General features: G+C 38.1%; 1 protein-coding gene across 4 annotated transcripts in view; it reads left to right on the forward strand.

Moving 5' to 3' along the window:
* The window catches only part of nr1i2 (nuclear receptor subfamily 1, group I, member 2), a 245482-nt gene that overhangs the window by 148345 nt on the left and 83158 nt on the right, over window positions 1–13979 (forward strand). For 2 of the 4 annotated variants that reach the window (XM_028800769.2, XM_051926213.1), the window contains 2 exons: window positions 5246–5391; window positions 6194–6290. The gene's annotated coding sequence lies outside the window, so the exon portion shown is untranslated. The remainder of the gene's footprint in view (window positions 1–5245; window positions 5392–6193; window positions 6291–13979) is intronic. The other 2 variants (XM_028800767.2, XM_028800770.2) reach the window with 1 other exon arrangement.

Genomic DNA, 13979 nt, shown 5'->3' on the forward strand with positions numbered 1-13979 from the left:
AGTACGTAGAAAAGAAGGAGGAGCCCCAAAGAGCGCTAAAGAAAACACTCATTACACAATTGACAAGGCAGCGAAACAATAAGAAGCGAGTGAGTGACGCATACAAGCATCTTCATAAGACACGAGGTATAAAAAAGCACGGTGTAAACCGTAAGTCTAAATTTACTTTATAGAAACGCTCCCGCTGCCGTTTGCAATACCATATTCGCGAGATACAAGTTTAATGAGAAGACACGAGGTATAAAAAAGCACGGTATAAACCTAACCTTAAATTAACTTTATAGAAACGCTCCCGCTGCCGTTTGCAATGCCATATTCGCGAGATACAAGTTTAATGAGAAGACACGAGGTATAAACGAGAGTTTGCATCACTTTGTAACAGAGTTAAAATTGCTGTAGCGAGAATATGTATATGTGAAAAACTATTTGCCCCCTTCCTGATTTCTTATTTTTTTGCATGTTTGTCACACAAAATGTTTCTGATCATCAAACACATTTAACCATTAGTCAAATATAACACAAGTAAACACAAAATGCAGTTTTTAAATGATGGTTTTTATTATTTAGGGAGACAAAAAATCCAAACCTACATGGCCCTGTGTGAAAAAGTAATTGCCCCCTTGTTAAAAAATAACCTAACTGTGGTGTATCACACCTGAGTTCAATTTCCGTAGCCACCCCCAGGCCTGATTACTGCCACACCTGTTTCAATCAAGAAATCACTTAAATAGGAGCTGCCTGACACAGAGAAGTAGACCAAAAGCACCTCAAAAGCTAGACATCATGCCAAGATCCAAAGAAATTCAGGAACAAATGAGAACAGAAGTAATTGAGATCTATCAGTCTGGTAAAGGTTATAAAGCCATTTCTAAAGCTTTGGGACTCCAGCGAACCACAGTGAGAGCCATTATCCACAAATGGCAAAAACATGGAACAGTGGTGAACCTTCCCAGGAGTGGCCGGCCGACCAAAATTACCCCAAGAGCGCAGAGACGACTCATCCGAGAGGTCACAAAAGACCCCAGGACAACGTCTAAAGAACTGCAGGCCTCACTTGCCTCAATTAAGGTCAGTGTTCACGACTCCACCATAAGAAAGAGACTGGGCAAAAACGGCCTGCATGGCAGATTTCCAAGACGCAAACCACTGTTAATCAAAAAGAACATTAGGGCTCGTCTCAATTTTGCTAAGAAACATCTCAATGATTGCCAAGACTTTTGGGAAAATACCTTGTGGACTGATGAGACAAAAGTTGAACTTTTTGGAAGGCAAATGTCCCGTTACATCTGGCGTAAAAGGAACACAGCATTTCAGAAAAAGAACATCATACCAACAGTAAAATATGGTGGTGGTAGTGTGATGGTCTGGGGTTGTTTTGCTGCTTCAGGACCTGGAAGGCTTGCTGTGATAGATGGAACCATGAATTCTACTGTCTACCAAAAAATCCTGAAGGAGAATGTCCGGCCATCTGTTCGTCAACTCAAGCTGAAGCGATCTTGGGTGCTGCAACAGGACAATGACCCAAAACACACCAGCAAATCCACCTCTGAATGGCTGAAGAAAAACAAAATGAAGACTTTGGAGTGGCCTAGTCAAAGTCCTGACCTGAATCCAATTGAGATACTATGGCATAACCTTAAAAAGGCGGTTCATGCTAGAAAACCCTCAAATAAAGCTGAATTACAACAATTTTGCAAAGATGAGTGGGCCAAAATTCCTCCAGAGCGCTGTATAAGACTCATTGCAAGTTATCGCAAACGCTTGATTGCAGTTATTGCTGCTAAGGGTGGCCCAACCAGTTATTAGGTTCAGGGGGCAATTACTTTTTCACACAGGGCCATGTAGGTTTGGATTTTTTTTTCTCCCTAAATAATAAAAACCACCATTTACAAACTGCATTTTGTGTTTACTTGTGTTATATTTGACTAATGGTTAAATGTGTTTGATGATCAGAAACATTTTGTGTGACAAACATGCAAAAGAATAAGAAATCTATCTATCTATCTATCTATCTATCTATCTATCTATCTATCTATCTATCTATCTATCTATCTATCTATCTATCTATCTATCTATCTATCTATCTATCTATCTATCTATCTATCTATCTATCTATCTATATACATATATATGTCTATCTATCTATCTATCTATCTATCTATCTATCTATCTATCTATCTATCTATCTATCTATCTATCTATCTATCTATCTATCTATCTATCTATCTATATACATATATACCTCTATCTATCTATCTATCTATCTATCTATCTATCTATCTATCTATCTATCTATCTATCTATCTATCTATCTATCTATCTATCTATCTATCTATCTATCTATTTATCTATATACATATATATGTCTATCTATCTATCTATCTATCTATCTATCTATCTATCTATCTATCTATCTATCTATCTATCTATCTATCTATCTATCTATCTATATACATCCCCGTGCTTTGCAGCGGCGAAGTACTGCTTTTAAACTTTTATTAAGAAGAAAACCTTTTTAAATTGAGTGAAAATATACTAACAACAATTTGTTAAGGATCAGTTTTTTTGTGAAACTGACTTCACACAGCCTCTCCGCTGTTTTATAAACGAACGTCATATAAGGTCTTCCTTTTTCGTTGCTTTGCCAACGGAAGCAGCCTTTTTATTTAATCCTGTTTTTACGATTGTTCTGTTTGTATATCACGTTGTCAGTTCAGCACTGTGGTTGTAATATGACCAAGCCATGCAAGCACACTCTTGAGAATGCAATGTATAGTTGTACAGGAGAAAAGCAATCTTGCCTCAAATCAATGGAAACCTTTTGTAGGTCTATGAACTTAATTTAAACTTTAGGTTTACACGGTGCTTTCTTTCCGAGGTACCTGCACTCATGAATATGTCTGTATGCGTCAGTCGCTCAAATCCCCGCGGTTCGCACCGGCGAAGTTCTGCTTTTAAATTTTTATTAAGAAGAAAAGAAAACCTTTTAAAATTGAGGGAAAATATACCAATAACAGTTTGTTAAGGATCTGTTTTTTTTGTGAAGCTGCCTTCACTCGAGTGATCACTTCGAGCTTTAAGCCTGAGAAATCACCCCGTAAATGCACATGTTTAATTGCACATCTGTTAATTTGTATGCTTACAAAGTTTTAAAAGACACTCAACAATTACACAGCATTAAAAGACACTCAACAATTAATGTCATTTACCTTCGTTCCCGCGTTTGACTCGTGCTGTAAATCTCTTCCTTGTTTTCACTTCACGTGATTAAGTAGGAGGCGTAATACGTGATGATGCGATACGGGACTCCGCCTCCTCCATTAGAGTATATGGACAAAAAACAGGTTCCAGTTATGACCATTACGTGTAGAATTTCGAAATGAAACCTGCCTAACTTTTGTAAGTAAGCTGTAAGGAATGAGCCTGCCAAATTTCAGCCTTCTACCTACACGGGAAGTTGGAGAATTAGTGATGAGTGAGTCAATCAGTCAGTCAGTCAGTCAGTCAGTCAGTGAGTCAGTGAGGGCTTTGCCTTTTATTAGTATAGATTATTTCCAACTGTTACTCAGCTTTTAAAATGATTTCAGTATGGTTTTCAGGGATTCTGAGGCTAAGAAATTTAGTGGTTATATTCATATTTTATTTCAGTATGTTTTTAACATTTTTAATAAGTATGATTCATGTTCTCCTGCAGCGCTGTCTTGTTTTCATTATAGATGATTCCATGTTGGAGACATGCTAGGTTGCTAGGACGCAGTTCTGCATTCCACAGATGTGGATCCCAGAGGTCAGAAGTCATAATGTCATTAGCACGATGTTTTAAAAGCCAGACACACATGTTCATAGTCATTCAACATTTGATTTACAAAAGAAAATAAAACTGTTGTGTCATTCCATAGTGTTTGTTTTGAATTTACTGGTTATGGCTGTTTCTCCTGCCCTCTGTTTACAATGTACATCTTGGGTTTCTTGACTCTGGTTTTTGGTACTGTTTCTGGTTAACGACCTACCGCTCTTTTCTTTGAGTGTGATCCTGGTTACATGTCCTGAGCTTTGTTTATTTAATGATAGTCTTCCCAATTACAAACGCTGCATGAATTCTGACGTTTCTGTGCCCTCTTTGGATTCCATTCTCAGTCAAAACTGCTGTCAGCAGTACAGATTACAGTTTCTGTTTTACACTTGCCCAGTATTATACACAAAATAAGATTGTTCTGTATCAGTTATTAACAAGTTGGGCTTAGTTGCTTCTGTAACTCTTTGGATTCGACAGTCTCTGTTTGCTGTTTGAGTGTTTTTCCTTACATCAGATGAAGTTGTCCATTGGAGTGCTACAATATTCTTAAAAATTAAGGTTAAGAGTCTTTGTCTCTCTTTCTCTCTCCTGTGGAGTTTTCTCCTAATAACTAGGAAATATAGCTTACATGTTTGGGGACTTTTTTTCCCATGTTAACAATCTCTGACAAAACCACTACAGTAAAGACTGAATTCAGTTTCAACATCACATTTGTGGATGCTCTATTCTAAAGCCAGTTTGGTAAAGTACCTGTTGTAGTTGTGTGAGACGTTGATATTGTCCAAAACATTCCTGAAGAATGGTCTGTTGTTTTAAACTACCTTGCATGTCTAGGATTTTGTGGCTCATCATGGACTATTGGAGAGGTGATAATCAAGACAAGGCAAAACATGTCCTCCATTTGCTTGCACATCTCAAGTCAAAACATGCCTTGAGTTCTTTATTTACACTTTTCTATGCCTGACTGAAAGGCATGAATGTCTGAAAACATTGCTACTCCGGTGGACGTGAGAATGATGATTTTCTCACCAATGAGGACTCTGTCAATTATCTGTGGTGACAAAGTTCTTTGATGCTGTTCAAAGTACTTTCATTTCTCACCAAGACATCCCTCTTATATTTTTTTACATCTTTTAAATGAGATTTTCTACCATTCTGTGTTCCTTTCAGAGTTCTTTTCAGATTAACATCACTACCTGGCAGACTGCTATTCACTTTGCATGTCGCTGCAGCTTTTGAGGCTGTTATCATCATATCCCTGGATTTCATGTTTACTGCAAAAATGTCCTTCTCTTTTTGGTGTATGACTCTGACACTATCCCCCTAGATCAGAAGTATCAGCTACCATAACCTAGGGAGCACTTCTGCATGCATCAGCAGTTTGTATAGAGCAGTGGTTCTTAAACTGTTATTTCTCCTGACACAATTTTGCATTTTTTGTGTCTTTAGGACCCAGAATCACTCCAACTGTCATCCCCTTTTCCCTCTTTGAGAATCACCGCCAACTCTCTTCCCTGGTTCCCATTCAAGAATCGCTGCTAACCCTTATTCTGGATTTTGGGGAGGGGTATTCCCTTAGACAATCACCAAAACAGGTTCTGATGGAATATTGGAATTTGCTTTAACTGCCCACATCAACTCATCGCTAGACACTCTGCGAACCATATGCAACCCTTACCCATTAAGTACTATTGTAAATCACGACCCAAATTCAGACAACATGTGACCTAGACCCATAGTTCAAGAGCATATGGCATAGAGTGAACTCAAATGGTTTGTGACTACTGCTAACAAAAATAGAGCTTCTGCAGATAGGCTGGTAAGATGTGTGCACCGCAACAACATGTTCTGTGGATCCAACCAAAATCAAGCAAAGTTTGTGCTGTATTGTTAGTGATTATGTATTTTTGCTAAATGAGATTTGTGTAAGGTTCCTTCTTAGCAATGCCTCTCATTTTTCTCTTCGGTTCAGCATATCCTACCCAACACTACCCTAAGAGTATTTAACTTTGGTGTTAATAAGAGCTATAACTTTCAACTGACCAAAGTGAAACTATTAATTTTTGGACATATGTTGTTGGTTTCCATTAATTTTAATTAGTTTGATCAGTTTTAATCAGGTTAATCTAGCTGATTAATCAGTTAAACAGTTTCAAATACATTGTTTTCCTTTGTGTTATAATAAATTTGTGTCTTTATTTTTTCTAATTCTGTAGTTAGTCATTTGTAAAATGTATACTTCCATTTTACCTGAGAATGTATGACAGTGCTCTGTGCCTGCACATAAACTGAATTGAATTGAATAATTAAGATGGTATGAGAAGCAATCAGGGGTACATGTAGATGTAGCTTACATGGCTATTGTTTTCATTAATAGCTCCTACTCTATTCTTGCAGTGTTTCAGTTTTCACATCAAGCCTAAAATGGTAAACCAAAGCAAGTGTACTTGATGGGATTGATTTTCTATGCCATTCCACTACTGGCTCTGAACTGGTGAGTCTTTTTCCTTTGATCTTTTATGTCAACATGCAGTATCTAGAATATCAAATCCTTTAACAAGCATGGTAATTTAATGTATTTTTATACTTTTTATAGTATTCACTAAAATTTAGATATGTTATAATTTGATTACATTTTTCTTTAGGCCTTCTCAGGTTTTCCCTAGGGTTTTGAAGGCTGGTGTTTATTCTTTTTTCATTTTTTTCTCTGTTTTGTATAAAGACTTTTTTTATTTTATTATTACGTCACAGCAACATTTGTTTCTAGTGAATGTTACAAACACATTTACATTACAAACCCAAACCAGACAGAAACGTACATAGAAATGCTACCATGACATCATCAATGGTATTTAACTGGTGTCACCTGTTATCAGTTGTCCAAGTTTGTGGACAAAATCTATAACCTTTTGCAAGTGCTATTTCTTTTCTTCTTTCTGGTATAAAAATTTCTTGACTGGGTACTTTAAAACTTTGATTACAGTTTGCAAATGTGGCCTTGTTACACAATAGTTTGATTCCTCACTTTGACCTCTGATTGCCTTAATTTAAAGATTTCACCTCCTGGTCCTTTAGTTATTTTTGCCTTTTGGTCTGCCAGTTTACATCTGTGGCAGAAAAGGCCATGTTTTCATTACTTTGCTTTGCTCTTGAAAATGGCCAATCAGCATTTTAATTTTAACAGTAGATCTTTCACATCATTCACATTGGGCTCCTAAAGCTTGTTTATTTAAAGTAGTTGAAAAGTATCCTGAAAGTTAGAATATTTTTAGTAAGCCATATTACAATATGTATGCCATAATAACCCTGGTAACAATAACAACAGACCTATCCATTTTATCATTGTATATTTGTAAGGGTGATTCATTTCCTTTTTGTGAAATACTCTGAAGACGTCAAATTAGTACGTCAATTATAAGACTAATTACAATAATTAAATACATGCTTTGTTTAAAAATGGGCAGTGTAAATGTGGAAAACACTGGCTGGTTCATGTTAGCAGGGTAAATTGTCAAGCTTTGAATTCGCAATTGTATATATATATATATATATATATATATATATATATATATATATATATATATATATATATATATAGTCATATGAAAAAGTTTGGGCACTTGGCCTGCATAATAATTTACTCTACTTTCAACAAAAAAAGATAACAGTGGTATGTCTTTCATTTCCTAGGAACATCTGAGCACTGGGGTGAAGCAGTATTTAGTTGTATGAAATTAAATCAAATGTGAAAAACTGGCTGTGCAAAAATTTGGGTCCCCTTGTAATTTTGCTGATTTGAATGCATGTCACTGCTCAATACTGAATACTGATTACAACACCAAATTGGTTGGATTAGCTCATTAAGCCTTGAACTTCATAGGCAGGTGTGTCTGATCATGAGATATAAAGGTATTTAAGGTGGTCAATTGCAAGTTGTGCTTCCCTTTGACTCTCCTCTGAAGAGTGACAGCATGGGATCCTCAAAGCAGCTCTCAAAAGATCTGAAAACAAAGATTGTTCAGTATCATGGTTTAGGTGAAGGCTACAAAAAGCTATCTCAGAGGTTCAAACTGTCAGTTTCAACTGTAAGGAATGTAACCAGGAAATGGAAGGCCACAGGCACAGTTGCTGTTAAACCCAGGTCTGGCAGTCCAAGAAAAATACAGGAGTGGCATATGCGCAGAATTGTAAGAATGGTTACAGACAACCCACAGATCACCTCCAAAGACCTGCAAGAACATCTTGCTGCAGATGGTGTATCTGTACATCGTTCTACAATTCAGCGCAATTTGCACAAAGAAAATCTGTATGGCAGGATGATGAGAAAGAAGCCCTTGCTGCACTCACGCCACAAACAGAGTCGCTTGTTGTATGCAAATGCTCATTTCGACAAGCCAGATTCATTTTGGAACAAAGTGCCTTGGACTGATGAGACAAAAATTGTTATTTGGTCATAACAAAAAGCGCTTTGCATGGCGGAAGAAGAACACTGCATTCCAAGAAAAACACCGGCTACCTACTGTCAAATTTGGTGGAGGTTCCATCATGCTGTGGGGCTGTGAGGCTAGTTCAGGGACTGGGGCCCTTGTTAAAGTCGAGGGTCAGATGAATTCAACCCAATATCAACAAATTCTTCAGGATAATGTTCAAGCATCAGTCACAAAGTTGAAGTTATGCAGGGGTTGGATATTCCAACAAGACAATGACCTAAAACACAGTTCGAAATCTACAAAGGCATTCATGCAGAGGGAGAAGTACAATGTTCTGGAATGGTCGTCACAGTCCCCTGACTTGAATATCATCGAAAATCTATGGGATGATTTGAAGCAGGCTGTCTATGGTCGGCAGCCATCAAATTTAACTGAACTGGAGAGATTTTGTATGGAAGAATGGTCAAAAATTCCTCCATCCAGAATCCAGACACTCATCAAAGGCTATAGGAGGCGTCTAGATGCTGTTATATTGACAAAAGGAGGCTCAACTAAGTATTGATGTAATATCTCTGTTGGGGTGCCCAAATTTATGCACCTGTCTAATTTTGTTATGATGTATATTGCATATTTTCTGTTAATCCAATAAGCTTAATGTCACTGCTGAAATACTTCTGTTTCCATAAGGCATGTCATAAATTAAAAGGAAGTTGCTACTTTGAAAGCTCAGCCAATGATAAACAAAGATCCAAAGAATTAAGTGGGGTTTCCAGACATTTTCATATGACTGTATATATTATGAACATACATACGTATGGTGGGTGTATTTTAAATATAGTGATATGTATGTGTGTGTGTGTGTCTCCAACTCATTAAAAACTGCATTGTAAGAACCATTTGTATAATAATATGCAAATGCCTGTATTAAAGTACAGTATAAGTATTGTATCAGTTAGGCATGTGTTTGTGTACAATAAGTAGGTGCTCCATTAGTCTGTCCTGCTTCTAGCTTTAATACTGCAGATGGGGTTGGGTCAAATGATTGCTGTTGAGCAGGAGATGGAGCAACAGTTTTTTGACTGTCTTATTTCGATATAATTACATGGCCTTACAGTAAAGGAAATAGCATTTTGGAAATATGTTAGGCTAAGTTTAATAAGTTTATTAGGTTCTTTTATTTGCATATATTTTGTAATAGAGTTCTTTAAATCATATGGAAGAAATTACGAATAGTTTATCGCTTCAGAATTTTCGGTCCTGCTCAAAGTGGCACTCAACTGCTATACGCATACAGACATGGTCAAGGAGTTTAGATGTTGTTCAGCCAAATTTTAGATTGAGCAAGACACATGATCTAAATAACTTTGACCACTGTATGATTGTTGGTGACAAACATATTTGTTCCAGCATCTCAGAAGTAGCTTCCCTGCTGGGATTTTCATGAATTAGCTTGTAGGATTTTTTAAAAAATGTTTTTTTCCAACTTTCTTCACGCTAAGACAAGGGACAAAAATAACAGCTCTTTACAAAAGCAGTAAGTACTAAGGCATCTCTGAATGTAGATAGCATCAGGCATTGTAACAGTTGGCTACAGAAGCAGAAGACCTCACTGGGTTTGTCTCCTGTCAAATAAGAATAGGAAAAGAAAGCTACAATGGGTTAGTTTTCACCAAAACCAGGCAAATGAAGATTTTAAAAATGTTACCTGCTCCGATGAGCCTTTATTTAATTTTATTTTATAAATCAGAATTTGGTGTAACAGGAATCCATGAATACACAAAAGAGCTTAATTTGAGTGCCACAGTGTACCGAAGAATTTTTGCTGACCATGCACATCCCTTCATTGCCACAGTCTATTGTATCTTGAATTTATACACATCATTCCAAGCTACTTCCACAAACATGACAGCGAATTTGGTTAACTCCAGTGATTTGTACTTTTGAAATGAGGTGGAATAGGAGGTTTGAAGCATGAATGTGTGGCTTCAAGATGTGCAAATACTACATGATGCTGTTGAGTCAGAATGGATCAGAATATCTGAGGAATGTTTCGCCTTAATGAATCTAAGCTGTTTTAGAGGCAAAAAGGGTTTTTTACTGATATCACATGGGTATCCTATTCGGTAATTCTAAATGTAATGAGAGGGAAGACATCAGACTCCAAAATCCATTGGATGACTATATACGACATTTGTTGAAGAAGTACACAGAAAGGTTATGGAGTATGGAGAGATGAGCAGGGGTATTTCTTCAGGCTGGTAGCTGGCAATACAAGGCTTTGGTATGGCATAGGTGAGATCCTGCTAAAATGTCCATGGCAAGCCAATAAGAACATCTGACACTTAACTCTGACTTGGGAATCAGGGGGCTCTGAGGAGATGGGCACAGAATTTTCTGAGCCTGTACCTGATCTGTGGAAAAGCCCTGGAGTCAGCCTTGGAGTGGCACATGAAGTCATCTATTGACCATAAACCATTTGATCTGAGAATTATGAAGTAGGTTGGGCAAGGGCTCAGCTTGCAGAGAGGTAGAGTAGCCAGAAATTGGATGGTGAAAGGAAGATTTTTTTTTTGGCCAGCCCTGCCAAAACAGACTTTAAATCCCTGTGACTTTAAACTGTACAAGAAGGTTGACATTGGATGAAGTGTCTGCTATTCAAAGTAATCAGTATTGTAAAATCAGCACAGAAACTTTATATAAACTCAAGCATACAGTGTGTCAGGTATACAGTACTTTTAGGGTAGAAGGAGTGTGGAGGTATACCAGCTAATTTTAATGGCAGAATTAAATGACACTTTACAAATAATACACCATTACAGTGCTAGACTGGACGAAAGGGTGTATGGACAAAGTGACTAATTAAGTAAATAGTACAGGATACCTTGATACCTTTCTAGTAGATATTTGAAATGTTTGCAGCCCATATTTAGTATGGTATGTTGTGTGGTAAGTGTTGAAGAGTTCTAACTCAAAAATGAAGTAAACTCAGCTAAAAATGGTCAGAAAGTAAGAGAGGGGAGGTAGATCTCCAGTCTGTATCTAAATATCAAGACTAGTGGAACGTCATGAGCAGACCTAAAAACAGAGCTCCAGAGAGTAGGAGCTTTGTGGGCTGGATTAGAGTTACATAATAAAACTTTTGAAACATTAAAAGTGACAGCAACAGTCTGAATGGTTTATATGGTGTAATCAGCATATGCAAATATTCTAGAATGTGACTGCAAGCAGATTTATGAGTCAGTTGTATTGTTTTGAAGACCTAACAGATAACCGTTACAAATAGACTAACTGAAGTAAGTCACAATAGACAAGGAAGCCATGCTCTTTATAATTCATGCCTTGGTTGTGAGAAACTCTTCTAAAGGATAATTTCAGTGTTTTTCAAGTTGAAGTAGCTCCTTGAGAAGCATGATATATATGCATTTGCCAAGTATTTTTATAATTTTTTTTTATAACTGAAGTCTAGTAGCACAGGGCGTGACTGGAAAAAAGCCTAAAAACTTTACATGCCTTTGTAAAAGTGGGAGAAAACACAACTCTAACTCGTAGAGAATGTGCAAACGTCATGCAGACATCAAGCAGACATGAGATTTAAACCTAGGAAGCAGAACTGTTAACAATGGCCTCACATAACTACTCATCTATTCAGCATTCAGCTTGTTAGTAAATAACTTTTTGGTAACACTATAGTTTAGGTACTGCAAATTATTACTCATTTACTATTATGTAACAAGATCTTAACAAGCACTTCTTTGGGTCTTCCTAACATTTACAAAGCATTAGTAAAGTGTTTACTCATCTCTGCAATGTGACCTTCCAACAAAACTTCACTTTGGAGTGGTCTGAAATGGCTTAACTGAGATGCATTTTCCTTCATATTACATTGGATCTCGATGAACAGTGGAAAATCATCAACCCATTGAGGGCTGGATTCAACATTAAACTGAAAATCAAAGTCAAAAATTGAAATCACAGATGATCCAACTTGCATGAATTTCAGCACAGCAACTCATAATATGACTCAGTAGTATGTATGGCCCACATGTGTCTGTATACTCTCAGGAAAATGTCTGGGCATGCTCCTGATGAGACGGTAGATAGTGTCCTGAGGGATCTCCTCCCACACTTGGATCAGGGCATCAGTGAGCTCCTGGTCAGTCTGTGGCCATACTTGATGGTGACAGATGCAATGGTACATAACATTCCAAAGGTTCTCAGTTAGATTCAGGTCTGGGAAACATGCAGGCCAGGCAATGACATCAATGTCTTTGTCATCCAGGAGCTGCCTACACACTCTGGTAACATGAGGCCGGGCACTGTCCTACACTTGGAAGAACCCAGGGCCCACTGCACCATTGTAAGGTCTGACAATGACTCTGAGGATTTCATCTTGGTACCTAACAGCAGTCAGGGTACCATTGCATAGCATGTAGAGGTTTGCACAACCCTCCAAGGATATGCCTTACCAGACCATCACTGACCCACCTCCAAACTGGTCATGCTGGATGATGTTGCAGGCAGCATAACATTCACCATGGCAACTGCAGACTCTTTTATTTCTGTCACATATACTCAGTGTGAACCTGCTGTCATCTGTGACTTGATCAGGGCACCAATGGTGGAGATGCTAATTGTGTATCCTCTGGTGAATGCCAATCGAGCTGCACAGTGATGGACTATGAGCACAGTTCCCACTAGAGAAGTGATTCTTAACTTTTTTTGAGTCACGGACCCCTTTAAGAATCTGATGAAAGCTATGGACCCCCTTCCCCAGAAATATTCACATAAACACAACTTTGCATGCAATGAATATAATGTACTTTATTTATCAAGCTTTGATTGTCGCAAACATATATGACATACACAAAGTATTATTAAACTTTAAAGTAAACAATCCAAAAAACACTTCTTTTTAGATTCATCCATCCATCCATCCTCTTCCACTTACCCGAGGTCGGGCCAGACTTCCCTCTCCCCAGCCACTTCTTCTAGCTCTTCCAGGAGGATCCCGAGGCGTTTCCAGGCCAGCCGGGAGACATAGTCCCTCCAGTGTGTCCTGGGTCTTCTCCAGGGCCTCCTCCCGGTTGGACGTGCCCGGAACACCTCACCAGGGAGGTGTCCAGGAGGCATAACATTTTCATTGCTAACACACTGCGGCTGTAATTATCACCCAGTTTCACTTGCAGCTGCAGTGCAGTTACTCACCAGGCTTCAGCAAGGAATGATCAGGTACATTTTTGTTTTCCCCTTTAGCTGTAAGTAGTCGTCGATGGGAAAATGAGCACTGCAGATTTGCAGGTCCACTTATAGTAGGTCTTCAAGTTCAGGTTTTCGTTTATTTATCTATTTGACTGACACCTTTATCCAAGACAACTTACAGCATTTGAGACGCAATTGGTTACATACTGTGCCACACTGCCTGCCAACTTTAAGCGCCCTAACTTTAAGGTTTCTTTACTACCATGAGGAGGTAATTTTTTAATATATTTCCCTCCCACTCCCACCCTCTTCCAATGACCAATCTCCCCAAACCATCCCTACCACATTAACAAGGCCTACCGTGTCAGCTGGAATGGCCAGAGACAAGCCCAACTCTGACCATCAGTGTGTACTGTCCATAACTGAAGACAAAGATTTTGACAAAAATCAGAGTGGAGGATGCAATTATCTATCTGCACCTCAAGGCTTATTCTCACCTGGACAAAGATGACTACACTATGAGGATTATGTTTTTACATTCCTCCAGTACCTTC

This window comes from Erpetoichthys calabaricus, chromosome 4 (genome assembly GCF_900747795.2).
Source record: "Erpetoichthys calabaricus chromosome 4, fErpCal1.3, whole genome shotgun sequence".
NCBI lineage: Eukaryota > Metazoa > Chordata > Cladistia > Polypteriformes > Polypteridae > Erpetoichthys > Erpetoichthys calabaricus.